This window comes from Amblyraja radiata, chromosome 2 (assembly GCF_010909765.2).
Source record: "Amblyraja radiata isolate CabotCenter1 chromosome 2, sAmbRad1.1.pri, whole genome shotgun sequence".
Lineage (NCBI taxonomy): Eukaryota > Metazoa > Chordata > Chondrichthyes > Rajiformes > Rajidae > Amblyraja > Amblyraja radiata.
Genome location: NC_045957.1, coordinates 31,549,287 through 31,562,793, shown reverse-complemented (window position 1 = coordinate 31,562,793; position 13,507 = coordinate 31,549,287). Strand labels below are relative to the sequence as shown.

At 42.2% G+C, this 13,507-nt stretch overlaps 1 protein-coding gene across 2 annotated transcripts in view; it reads left to right on the top strand.

Annotated features, from left to right (window-relative positions):
• lmbr1 (limb development membrane protein 1) overlaps positions 1 to 13,507 on the top strand; it is a 174,432-nt gene that overhangs the window by 137,918 nt on the left and 23,007 nt on the right. The window lies entirely within an intron of this gene.

The window sequence follows — 13,507 nt, the reverse complement described above, 5'->3', positions numbered from 1 at the left end:
TATTTTTTTTTGCAGGAATACAAATTCATGATTTCAAAAATAATTGAAAGATAGATTGTAAAATGCCTCATTGTGTAGATGGGAACTTGAATGTTTAGTTTTCCATGTAACAATTTGAGAGACCTTAAATATTTCTGGAGGAAAAGTGGATGATTATTTGTAGAAAAGAAATAGTAGAGGAAAGGTGCAAGAAGGAGAGAATACGAATAAACTAGTTTTAGCTTCTGGAGAAAGTACATGAATAAATGTGTTTTTATTGCTCCAGCCCCTCTTTCAAACAACCCTGGCAACATTATGGATTCTGAGTGGATAAACGGAGCATGCCAAACATAATCTGTAAGGCTAAATTCGGTCTACTTATTTCATAGTCTGTTTTATATATGGGGAACAATATTTGACTTGGATAATAGAGCAAATGAAGCAGGGTTAATTAGAGTCTCAAAGTAATGCAATGCATACACTGAAGGAATACTTTAAAGTGCTGTAGTAACGATCAAGGAATGACTCAAATCTGAACTTTGGAACTATGCACACTGGGACGCAAAGTTGAATCGTATTAAGTGCACTGGAGCTGTAGGTTGCTTCCTACCAATAGGAAAGTTGTCAGCTACTTTCCTCATTTTTTTTCTGGAGAACATGAATAGGTGACGTTTCAGTCAGGACTCTTCTTCACACTGACACATCGCCTATCCATTTTCTCCAGAAATGCTGTGTGTCCTATTGAGCTACTCTAGCACTTGTGTTTTTCACTCAACATTCCAGCATCTGCAGTTCCTCGTATCAACATCCTCAATTTTGTTTTGAAAAAGCTTTTCAAGAACTTAGTTTTAGGGTTGAGCAAAATACAAACCACTGGAAGATCTCGGGGCCAGGCAGCATCTATGGAGGGGAATTGACTCTTCGGACCATTTCCCTCCACAGATGCTGCCTGACCTGCTAAGTTCTTTCAGCAGTCTGATTTTTGCTCAAGATTTCAGCATCTGCAGTCTCGTGTCTTAGTTTGAAGGTTGATGGGCAAATGGTAATTTTCTGTATTGTAATAACTCTTGGGCTGCCTGATCATGAATTGTGATACATTGGACTCTTGCTTTGTGTTAGGTCTGGTGTCTTATTGTATTTGCACAAGCCTCTTATTCAGGAGAATGAGTGTATGAATGAAGCCTGAATTCTGCAATAATCTCTAGAATTCAAAACTGTTGAAGGAGCATCAATAAATGACTCTCCTCGACACTGCTGAGGTTGTTCCCTTTATCTTTAACAGTAATCTCCCCTCTCCCATCATTGATCTGTTTCTCAACCACTGCTGCTCCGTTTTTACTCACCCCAAGCATCCGACCCCAAGTTTAATTTAGTTTGGTTTAGAGATACAGCGTGGAAACAGGTTCTTTGGCCCACCGAGTCCGCACTGACTTGCGATCCCCTCACATTAACACTGCACTAGAGACAATTTACACTTGTATCAAGCAGATTAACTTACAAACCTGTACATCATTGGAGTGTGGGAGGAAACTGAAGATCTCGGGGAAAACCCACGCGGTTGGGGGTGAACGTACAAACTCCGTACAGACAGCGCCTGTAGTCTGGATGGAACCTGGGTCTCCGGAGCTGTGAGCGGTGTAAGGCAGCAACTCTACTACTATGTCACCAATAGGGTGGGAATAGGACTTAATTTGACCTTGGGTTCATGCATTAGTCCCCCACGTTTACAGAACCTTTTTGATATTTCCCTGCTTTTCATAAGGACTGCATCTTCTGCAGTTAATGGTTCACACTCTCGCCTTCACATGAACCCACTTCCGATTTCATAGTATCTTCCCATACAATCTCAGGATATGCTGCAGTTTCCCCATACCTCTTCCCTTTAACAAGCAGGACCCAGATACTCCTTCCAAGGATTGTGCTGCATTCTTGCTCAATGCAGTCTCCTCCACATTAAAGAACTGAAAGGCAAAGGCAGATTGGGCGACTGTTTAGTAGAACACCTCTAATCAGTCACCAAGTGTACACCTGACCTTCCAGTTGCCTGTGGCTTTTATTCTTCATTCCACTCCCACTCTGGCCGCTCTGTCTTGGTGTCTTCTCCTGTTCAATAGAAGCCCGGCATAAGTGTCTCATTTTGCAACCACTCACTTTGGCCTTGATACTGAATTTAATCATATTAAAATAACAAGACTTTTCAGTTTATATCCAACTGGGTGGTGTATGCTTGATTTATGTTTCTCAATTGGCCTCTGCAAATCACTCCGAATGTGTAAGGAGTAGTTGTGAAACTGGCATAACATAGAACTGGTGTGAATGGATGATCGATGGGCTGAAGAGCCATGGTTTCCATGGTTTATCTCTAAACTAAACTCATAACATTAACCTGTTTTTCCTCTCTCTGGAGATGCTGGCTATTTCCAGCATTATATTTTATTACCAGTTTCTAGTAATTATCGGACTTTGCACCTGAGTTTTGGATTTTTTTCTTTTTTTTTTCTTTCTCCCATTCTTGGAAATTTTCTATTTGGTTCTTCGCTGGAGCTGCTCCAATTAACACGCTTTCACCATCCACTCAGCTCAAATCATTGTGCCGTTCAATTTTGACCTCTCCACTCTTCCCCATTCTCTGCAATATGAAATCTTTAATTTCTTACTTTTCCTAATTCAGATGAAATATCATTGAATTGAAATATCGATTACATTTCTTTCTCCACAGTTATTGCCTGAATATGTTCAGCATTTTCTGTCTTTGTTTTCTGGCTTTTCATTTTATTGAGCATTTAATCCAGGTATGGTGTATTAGATTGTATTTTGACAATGTATGCCATCAATAATCATATAGGGATTGATCACAAGTTGAATCTAATTCTACACTGGTACCTGCTTCTCATCAACCTAATCACAGAATCTCATAGAGCCTTTGTCCAAACGTGGACAAAAGAGAGAAATTCCTGAGGTGAAGTGAAGTCCCCCATTTGTGATGACAGATAATGAGGACAAGACCTAGACAATATCTAGGCTTGGGCTTATAGGTGGCATGTTATGTATTGTATTGTTTATTATTTTTGTGTGCCAAGATTCAATGTAAAGCTTTGCACGTTATAGAGTCAAGTCAAATCACACTGTACACAAATACAATCAAGCTTTGCAGAAGTTCAACAGGTAGTGCAAAGAAATTTACCAGAGTGCAGAATATAGTGTTACAGCTTTACCCGACAGTAACAGAGAGTACAGATTAAAGTGCATTGTGTTACTTTGGAAGATTAGGACTGCATACTAGTTTATGGGAGGACCATTCAGTACTCTGATAACGGCAGGATAAAAGTTGTTCCTGAATCTGGTGGTATGCGCTTTCAAACTTTTGTGTTTTCTGGCTGACAGAAGAGGGAACAACCGTGGTGAAAATGATCCTGGTTATATTGGCAGCTTTCCTGCGGCAGCATGAAGTTGATGGAGGGGTGGCTGTTTGGGCCGAATCCGCTACACTCTGCAATTCCTGTCATCTTAGGCAGAACTGTTGTCAAACCAAGCAGGATGCTATCAACGGAGAAGTTGGTAACTGTCATTGGAGATATTCCGAATTTCCTTAGTCTTCTGAGGAACTGGTGTGCTCTCTTGGCTGTAGCGTCAATGTACTTGGTCCAGAACAAATTGCTAGTGATATTTTACACCTGAGGAGCTTGAGGTTCTCAACCATCTCCACGTCAGCACCATTTATGCTGAATAGGTTGTGTATGCCATCCTGCTTCCTGAAGTCCGTAACTAGCTCCTTCATCTTGCTAACACTGGTGGAAAGAGGTAGTTGGCTTGTCACCATGTTACTATGGTCTCTACCTCCTTCCTGTACTCCGTCTCATCATTGTTCTAGACTGTGAAATGTATTTTAATTGAAGGTGGCATGAAGGCCATTTTGTAATTCTCATCCTAATTCTCCATTTCCCTCAATGTGCTGATTTAAGTGATATACGTTGTGATATGACAAAACTACACTATTAACTTTGCTATTCAAAGAAGCATAAAGCGTTTGTAACTGCCCTCATTAATGTATTTGGACATGCCATATTCGAGGTATCCTCTTTATTCTATTTATCTCTTCATGGCTTTGTCCTATTTAGCTCTACATGGCCACGAGTTTTTTAATCCCGCAGTAACAAGGAACTGAAGATGCTGGTTCATAAGAAAGAACATAAAGTGTTGTAGTTACTCAACGGGTCAGTTTTCTTACCTCCCCTGGTTCTGACTGGGTTTTGGATGTAAAACTTTAACTTTTTCTCTTTCCGCAGATGCTGCTGAGCATTTTCACTTATTTTAAGTTAAGAAATTTGGCATCATATTTTCCCCAACTGACAGGCTGAATCTTTTTGTCACATTACTGCATCCCTCTGCTTTGTTATGCACAGAAAGCTGATGTAAGCAAGATCATCTTTGACTGACTACTGGCCAGATGCATGTAAGCAACACATGCATTTTCCAGTTAAACATGACATTTTATTTAATCTACATAACACAAAAATAAATGTGGTTATGGACATTGAGGATGGTGGCTGGTCTCAGGCTACAGGAAGATAATAATCAGCTGGCAAATAAGGCAAAGCAGTTTGATCTTTATAAGTGTGAAGAGATGCATTTTGGAAGGTCAGTTAAGGTTAGGGTGGACAAATTGAATGGTAGAGTGCGAGGGAGTATTGATGAACAGAGGGACCTTGGTGGTCAAGCCCAAAGATCCCTAAACGTGGCTGCCCTGATAGATAGCATGGTAAAGAATCTTGCAAGATGTTGCCCTTTGTGAGCCTTTCAATGATAGCGCCGAGTAGTTTGGTACAGCTTTATTTAAAAAAATGATGATACCTGATTTGAAATATTGTGTGCAGTTTTAACTGTCACAGTAAAGAAAGGCCTTGACAGCTTTGGAAGATGTGCAGAGGAGATTCACATGTGAGGGAGCATTTTAGGTTTGAGTTGAAATTAGATGGACTAGGATTGTTTCCCTGGAGTGGAAAGGCAGGCGGGTGACCCGATTAGCGGTGTACAAAATTGTGAGGGTTGTGGATAGGGTAGGCAGCAAAATGCATTTCCCCTGTAACCAGGTTTAAGGTGAAGGCTTAGGGGGATGTGAGGAAGAATTTTTTTTTAACTCCAGGTGTTTGGAGTGCACTGCTTGAGAGTCCCTCTCATTTTAGTAGCTCAGCACTTGAATCGCCTTGGCAAAGAAGGCTGCAGACCAAGTGCTTCCATTTAGGGCTGTTTTTGTTAACTGTCCTAATCTAGTACGAGTACATCCATTTATGTAGAGAGATTAGGAATCTGATATATGAAGCAACACAAAATTGCTGGAGGAACTCAGCGGGTGCAGCAGCATCTATGGAGCGAAGGAAATAGGCGACGTTTCGGGCCGAAACCCTTCTTCAGACTTCTGGTCTGACAGCTTACATGCATCTGGCCAGTAGTCAGTCAAAGATGATCTTGCTTACATCAGATATATGAAGCAGTTATGTTAATTATTCTAGCATCAGTGGAGATGCCCGCTTCCTGTTTGCTTGTCTGTTGACACTACAATTATTTCCTAATTTGACTTTAGAGAAACAGCATGGAAAATGGCCCTTGGGCCCACCGAGTCTGCGCAGACCAGCGATCACCCCGTACACTAGCACTAACCTACACACTAGGGACAATTTACAATTTTTGCTGAAGCCAATTAACCAACAAACCTGTGTGTCTTTGAAGTGTGGGAGGGAACCGGAGCACCCAGAGAAACCCTACACGGCCACAGGGAGAACGTACAAACTCCACATTGAAAGCAAGCACAGTCAGGTCGAGTCTGGGTTACCGTTGCGCCACTTCAATTACTTTTCGTAATGGCGTCTGGGAGCACACACATAAATGATGTTTCATTGTTAGGATTTGCTCAAGCCATATTTCTGGTATTGAAATGCAACCTTGTGCTCAAGGTTTTGATTGGAAGGGGCAACATGGAAACCCATTGGGTGAAATTTACGGTGGCCAATTAACCTGCAAACAAGCATGTCTTTGCAATGTGGGAGGAAACCAGAGCACCTGGGGGAAACCCACGTGGTCACAAGGTGAATGTCCACGCAAATGGCACCTGATGTCAGGATTAAACCTGGGTCTCTGGTGCTGCAAGGGAGCAGCTTTACCTGCTCCACCACTTCTGGAAATTTGTATATTGCTGATGGTCGGTGTTCCAGAGTGAAGTACTACACTTTGTGGCCTAGATTGATCTTGCCTATATTCCAAATCTAGCAGGGATAAAAATGTGGAAAAAAATGTACTATTGTGCAAAAAATGTACTATTGTGCAAAGAAGGCACTTTGAAGGTTGGGTCAAAATTTCTTGTTAAAATTGAACTGAGGGGAGTTATATTCTGTATCTCCTTACACCACTTCTGTGATTCAGAAATCCTCAATATTTGGATGGGAAAAAATAAAAAGGACATTTGGAATTGTTCAAATTGAAGATCCTGAATTTTCAAACACAAATTCTAAAATCACAAGTGTACCAGTATGTGTTCAATGTCATGAGATATATATTTGTTGTCCTTAATGCGTTATTGCAGACAAGTTTTATTTTCAGGAGTTCTTTAGAGGATTGGCAAATTGTTTTCCTTGTGATCAAATTTTGACATTAACAGTCTCCATTAGAGCAAGCTGTTTTTGTTCAACAGCTAACCTGATTGTTTATTAAATGACATTTGCATGTGAAGCTTTGCATCACAGCACATGCTGTGACTGAGAACCTGATATGTTGGCAAAAATCTGCCACCTCTTTCAGTAAAAGAATGACTTTCTTGAAGCGTTTACTGTAGGGATTTATGTAAAGAATGGAAGAGGAGAAAAAAGGAAGCGATTGAACAATTTAAAATTCTGCCACCAAATGCACAGACACAGCTGTCCAAACAAGATTAATGGGATGTATTAGAGTACAGTGATTCATGCAGTGCTTCAGAAAATATCAAGATGCATCATTTTGTAGGTTATGCCGAGTGGCACTCAATAGATGAAAAGAAATAAATGCATTTAGCAGGTTCAAAGGTAGGCAAATAGGCAAAACAGTGTGGAGATTGGAAAGATTCCAGACTGGTGCAGTTTCGAACGCTAAAGTTATATTTTAAATTGAGAAATTAAAGTGAAGGGCCATCGTGGTGTAACCATCCAAATTAAAAGCAATAGCAGGAAGAACGGTTACATGTGAAAGAAGTGATGATGTGTTTAGAATTTTGTACGTAATGACTGGAGGGTCGAAGAGTAAGAAAGCATTTTGTGTCCATTTTAAGCTAAACAATTGCATGCTTATGGGGTCGTCGGCCTAGGGTGATTTTCAAAACAATAGGAAATTTGGAGATGAGGAAAAACATGTTGTATTACTCTTCTGTATTAATATTGACAATTTTGAGTTCCGATGGAACCAGATAGTGGTAGGGAAAATGATTGTCTATTGCAAAGTACCTGGAAAATCATTACTGGGTAAAATGAACATGGATTCCGAAAAGCAAAATAGTGTTTGATAACGGACGAAACAAAGAACTGCAGATGCTGGTGAACAGATAAAAGGACACGTGCTGGAGTAACTCCGGAAGTCAGGCAGCATCTCTGGAGAACATAAATAGGTGACATTTCGGATCAAGACCCTTCTTCGGGCAGAAGGGTCTGGACCCAAAATTTAACCTATCTTTGTTCTCCAGAGATGCTGCCTGACCTGCTCAGCACTTGTGTCCTTTAGTGTTTGATAATTCCAGGGGGATATTAATGGAAACTCAATATTTGGGGAACTGGTGGGTGAACTGGATATGGACTTTTGGAAAGCATTTGAAAAAATGTTTCCGAAAACAATCAAAATGAATGCTTATCGGATTGGAGTAATGGATTGATTGAGAAAAACAAAGTAGGAATGAACAGGATTTTTTCACATTCCACAGATGCTTCTGAGCTGCTGAACATTTCGAACATTTTCTGTTTTCATTTCTGATTTCTAGAATTATAGCTCAACGGCCTGAGCTGTAGGGAGAGGTTGAGCAGGCGAGGACTATATTCCTTAGAGTGCAGGAGGATGAAGGGTGATCTTATAAAAGTGTACAAAGTCGTGAGAGGAATAGATCGGGTAATCGCAGATTCTCTTGCCCAGAGTAGGGGAATTGAGAGCCAGAGGACATTGGTGTAGATTGAGGGGGGAAAGATTTTATAGGAAGTTACCCCTGAGGGGTAACTATTTTACACAGAGTGGTGGCTGTATGGAACAAGCCACCAGAGGAGTTAGTTGAGGCAGGTACTATCACAACATTTAAGGAACATTTTGACAGGTACATGGATAGGATAGGTGAAGTAGGATGTGAGCCAAACGCAGGCAGGTGGGACTAATGCAGATGGGACATGTTGGTCAGTGTGGGCAGGTTTGGCTGAGGAGCCTCTTCCCGCACTATGTCTTGAATCTGAAATATTTTGTGCGTAGAATAAACTGCATTGAAAGAATCAGGCTGTCACCCCTTTTTTGTTAATAGCCTCTATCGATGACTTGGATAAAGGACCGAGTTTTGCGTTTCCATGTTTACTGGCAATAGAAAGTGAATAAGCAATAATAATAATAATAATAATGGATGGGATTTATATAGCGCCTTTCTAATACTCAAGGCGCTTTACATCGCATTATTCATTCACTCCTCAGTCACACTCGGTGGTGGTAAGCTACCTCTGTAGCCACAACTGCCCTGGGGCAGACTGACGGAAGCGTGGCTGCCAATCTGCGCCTACGGCCCCTCCGACCACCACCAATCACTCACACACATTCACACACAGGCAGAGGTGGGTGAAGTGTCTTGCCCAAGGACACAACGACAGTATGCACTCCAAGCGGGATTCGAACCAGCTACCTTCCGGTTGCCAGCCGAACACTTAGCCCATTGCACCATATGTCATCCCGATGAACAACACACAAAATGTTTTACCATTTATATAAAGGCAACTTGGTGTTTAAGAATATAACCAATTGAATACAATGTAAAGTTAACCCATTATGTGGGGAGGGAGGGGGGTGGGAAAGGAAAGCAGGTAGTTTTTTCCAAGATCGTGAATGACAGGGGACTGTGGGTGTTTCTGCAGACATCTCATTTCAAGACAGACAGGTGTGCCTTGTAAGCTGATCATCTGGGCATATATGAACATACAGAATCAGGAAGCTGTTAGGTGAAAACCCAATTGCTGACAGTACTCAGCAGATCAGGCAGCATCTGTAGTAGGGAAATAGACCATCAACATGTTGGCTTGCGATCCTTCCTCATGCTGTTTCGTAAATACTCTTTCAACGTGAAAGCAGGGTTGCGACCGAAAACGTCAGCCATTCCTTCTTTCTAGAAATGCTGCCTTTCCTGCTGAGTTACTCCAGCATTTTGTGTCTATCACAGCTGTAGCATTGTGTTCAGTTTCCTTTCTCTTTTTGGCGTTGTGCTCTGAGAGTGTGACCATGAGGAAGCAGTGTGCTCTCCAGCAAAAAAAGACACTGCTGGAGTAATGGTCATCAGGGCCTGTTGGGATCTCACTCAGGTTATTGAGAGGCAAGACAGGAGATTGTAGGGGATTTGACAAAGATCTCTGCATCTTCTCTCATCGTGGATGAGGTCCTGGAGGGCAGGAGAGTAGCCAGTGTTGTTGTTTTGTTTAAGAAGGAAAATAGACATAATTTAGATAGGGTAGGGCAGTGGATGTTGGCTGCATGAACTTGAGTAAGGCGTTTGTCAAGGTCTGTCCTGAAGATTTAGATGATGGGATCCATGTTGACATTACCCTGACTCTCAGGTTGTAGAAGAGCCTCAACCCGAAACGTCATCTCTTCCTTCTCTCTAGAGATTGTGTCTGACCTGCTGAATTACTCCAGCTTTTTGTGTCTATCCATGGTGATTTTGTAGCTTTGGATTCAGAAATGGCTTATTTATAGATGATAGGGTAGTGGTGGAAGGGTATTAAGGATCTGTGCTTGGACTTGACTTTGATTATTTGTGATGTGTTTATATAAATGACTTGGACAAAAATGTAGATGGTTAGTAATTTTAAAGATACACAACTGGTGGTGCAGCAGACAGTGAGGAAAAATGTGAAAGGATACATTAAGAAATAAATTAGTTACAGATAAGGACAGAGAAATGGCAGATAGAGTTTAATCCAAGCAAGTGTGAGATGTTCCACTGGAGGCTGGATGTGAAGGAAAGGTGTACATTTAATGGCAGGACCCTTGGTCTAAAGGTCCCTGAAAGTGGCAAGACAAGATGAAAGAATAACAAAGAAGGCACATAGTATCTTTGCCCTCACTTGCATTGAGTATAAGAGTCAGAACCAAAGATCCTAGAGGAGCAAGATAGACCACTCCATCGAATGGACTGACGTGTAGTACGTAACGGAACGTCACGGCCGCCATTTGTTTATGCCAAACGCGACATCTTTGGTAGCGGGGACGATCTCCACAGTTATACAATCTGCTCTTACATCAGGTCTCAGGGAAGAGCAAAGATACTAGAGGCTCCTCTAGTATCTTTGGGGGAAGAGGATGTTTCCTGCACTCCTGAGTTGATCCAGGACTGATTCTCGGTCCCCCCGATACCAGATGAAGGCGGCCGGCGGGAGAGCCTCAAGCGTCTGCGCTCCCGAGGCAGCGGGAAATGCTCCTCTAGTCTCTTTGGTGTAATCCGTTCCAAAGATTGATCTGCTCTATCATATTTGGTGTAATCAGTGTTGTCTATCACTTCACATATTTAGTTAATATTATTGTAAATTTTATTAATATTATATTGTAAATTGCAGCCCAATAAAATGGCGTCAACAATCACCCATGTCATACTACGCTTTTTTCGCAGAGTGGCGCATCTTGCTCTGCTCTATAATCTTTGGTCAGAACATCATGTTGTAGCTTTACAGGACTTTGGCTAGTCTGCATTTGGAACATTGAATGTAGTTTACTTTAGACTTTGGAGACACAGTGTAGAAACAGGCTGTTTGGCTCACCGAGTCCACGCCAACCAGTGATCCCCATATGCAAGCACGTGGCGGCGCGACTCACCCGTTGCAGCGGCCCCTACAGCCTGTCTGTCTTTTTTTTATTTTTTGTCTAGTTAAATGTAGTGTTGGTGTTTTTTTAATACTGGTTTTAAATGTGTATATGTGTGGGGGGGGGGGCGGGGGGGGGAGGGGGAAACTGTTTAAAATCTCTTCCCTGTCCGGGAGACCCGCCCTTTTCCCTGTCGGGTCTCCGTTGTCGTTGGGGCCTAGCACCGTGGAGCGGCCTCCAACCTGAACGACCCGGGGGCTCGGGAGACTGCGGAGCTGCGGACTACTCACCATCGTGGGGCTGGCCGGCCTCGGAGCGTGGGGAGCGGTGGTGACTCGCTGCTGCGACTCGACTCCTGGGGCTCGGAGGCTCCAGCAACGCAGCCGCAGGTCCGGTGGACTGGGACATCGGGAGCTCGTGGGTCCGGGGGGAGAGACCGCTTCCCGGAGCTCCCGCAACGCGACTTCGCGGGGTTGGAATGACCCGGAGCGGGGACGTACATCGCCCGGCACGGCTTCATGGCCGTGGGACATTACAGCGCCCGCCGGGGGCTCCAACACTGTGACTTTTAGACCGGGAGCGGGGCCGTAAATCGCCCGGCACGGCCTAAAATGGCCGTGGGACTTAGCATCGCCCGCCTGGGGCTTGGACATCGGGAGAGAAATGGAGAACAGGGGAGAGAAAATACTTTGCCTTCCATCACAGTGGGTTCACTGTGATGGATGTTTGTGTGAATTAAATTGTGTCTATGTTTGTAGGAAATTGTCTTTGTTTGTATGGCTGTGGAAACGGAATTTCGTTTGAGCCTCACTGAGGCTCAAATGACAATAAATGTTATTGTATTGTATTGTATTGTATCCTACAGAATAGGGGCAATTTATAATTTTGCCGAAGCCAATTAAGCTACAAACCTGTATGGCTCTGGAGTGTGAGAGGAACTCGGGGCATCTGGAGAAAACCCACGTGGTCACAGGGAGAACGTACAAACTCAGAGACAGCACCTGTTGTAAAGATCGAACCTGGGTCTCTGGCCCTGTCAGGCAGCAACACTACCTTTGTGCCGCCCCTGGGTTCTGGTCCCCTTGTTACAGGAAGGATGAGGAGGCTTAGTGGAGGGTGCACAAGGTTTATCAAAATGCTGCCTGGATTATAGGGCATTAGCTATAAAGATGTTGGATATATTTGTATTATTCTCTGGAGCATCAGAGGTTGAGAGGAGACTGGATGGAGATTATGTGAGGCATAGATGATACATACTGTCAGAACCTTTTTCCCAGAGTGTAAATGTCAGACAAGAGAGCACAGCTTTGAGAGAGGGGGGAAGTTTTAAAAATATATCTGTGAGGCAAATCTTTTAGTTGTAGATGCCTGGAATGCGCTGCCAAATATGGTGGTGGAAGCAAGTACCATAATGGCATTACAGAGATTTTTAGATCGGCACATGAAAATGGAGGTATATGGATCCTTTGGGCGCAGCATAGATTAGTTTAATTTGGCATCGAGTTTTGGCATAGACATTGTGGGCCAAAGGGCCTTTTCCAATGCTGTATTGTTTTATGTTTTTTCTTAGACTTTTTAAAGAATTTAGATATACACCATGGAAACTGACCCTTTGGCCCACTGAGTCCACGCTGTCCATTGATATCTCATTCATACGAGCTCCATGTTATCCCACTTTCTCATTCACTCCCTATACATTGATTGTAAAGATACAAGCTTAAATAGACTCCGGGACAGCTTCCTCTTCTCTGTTATCAGGGTTTTGAATGTTCCTGACGTAAGCTAGTTCCGTTTATTGGCCCATGTACCGAGGTACAGTGAAATGCATTTGTTAGTGAAAACCTTAAGTTAGAATACGGTCCGATTCACCTCTACCCCATTGTGGACTTGTGTATGGGACTAGTGGGTTACAATGTTGAGAACTATATTCTGCAATCTGTATTTTCCTCTTTGATCTACCTTTTGAACGAGTTTGACGATTGTATTTATGTATAGTATTATAATCTGATTGGACAGCATGCAACACAACTTTTCACTGTATCTCATTACGTGTGATAATAATAAATAAATTATTTAAAATCTTCTCAAATCTGTAGTTTATGGAAATCATCAAATAATATTTAGGTTTAAAGGCATTGTGCCTTTCTAAATGTTTGAAATACCTAAATTTGGAAATATGTATTAATATACATTTGTAAATGGTGAATTAATCAAAAGGCTGAAGTTTTGGCTTTCTAATAAAATGTTTTATTAAAAAAATTAAGCATGGACCATCCATTGTTCCATGTCTTGGCCACAAGAGGAAGTATAACACAAAGCAATTAATCTTCTGGAAGCTGTATTTGTATAATGTTTAATTATTTTTATATGTAATGGGACTTCAAAAATGAGGAAGTATTTTACATTTGGGTGCTTGTAGAATGCCAATACTGTATGCTTATACAGTCCACTGTTGACTTGTGGAATCATTTTTATTTGA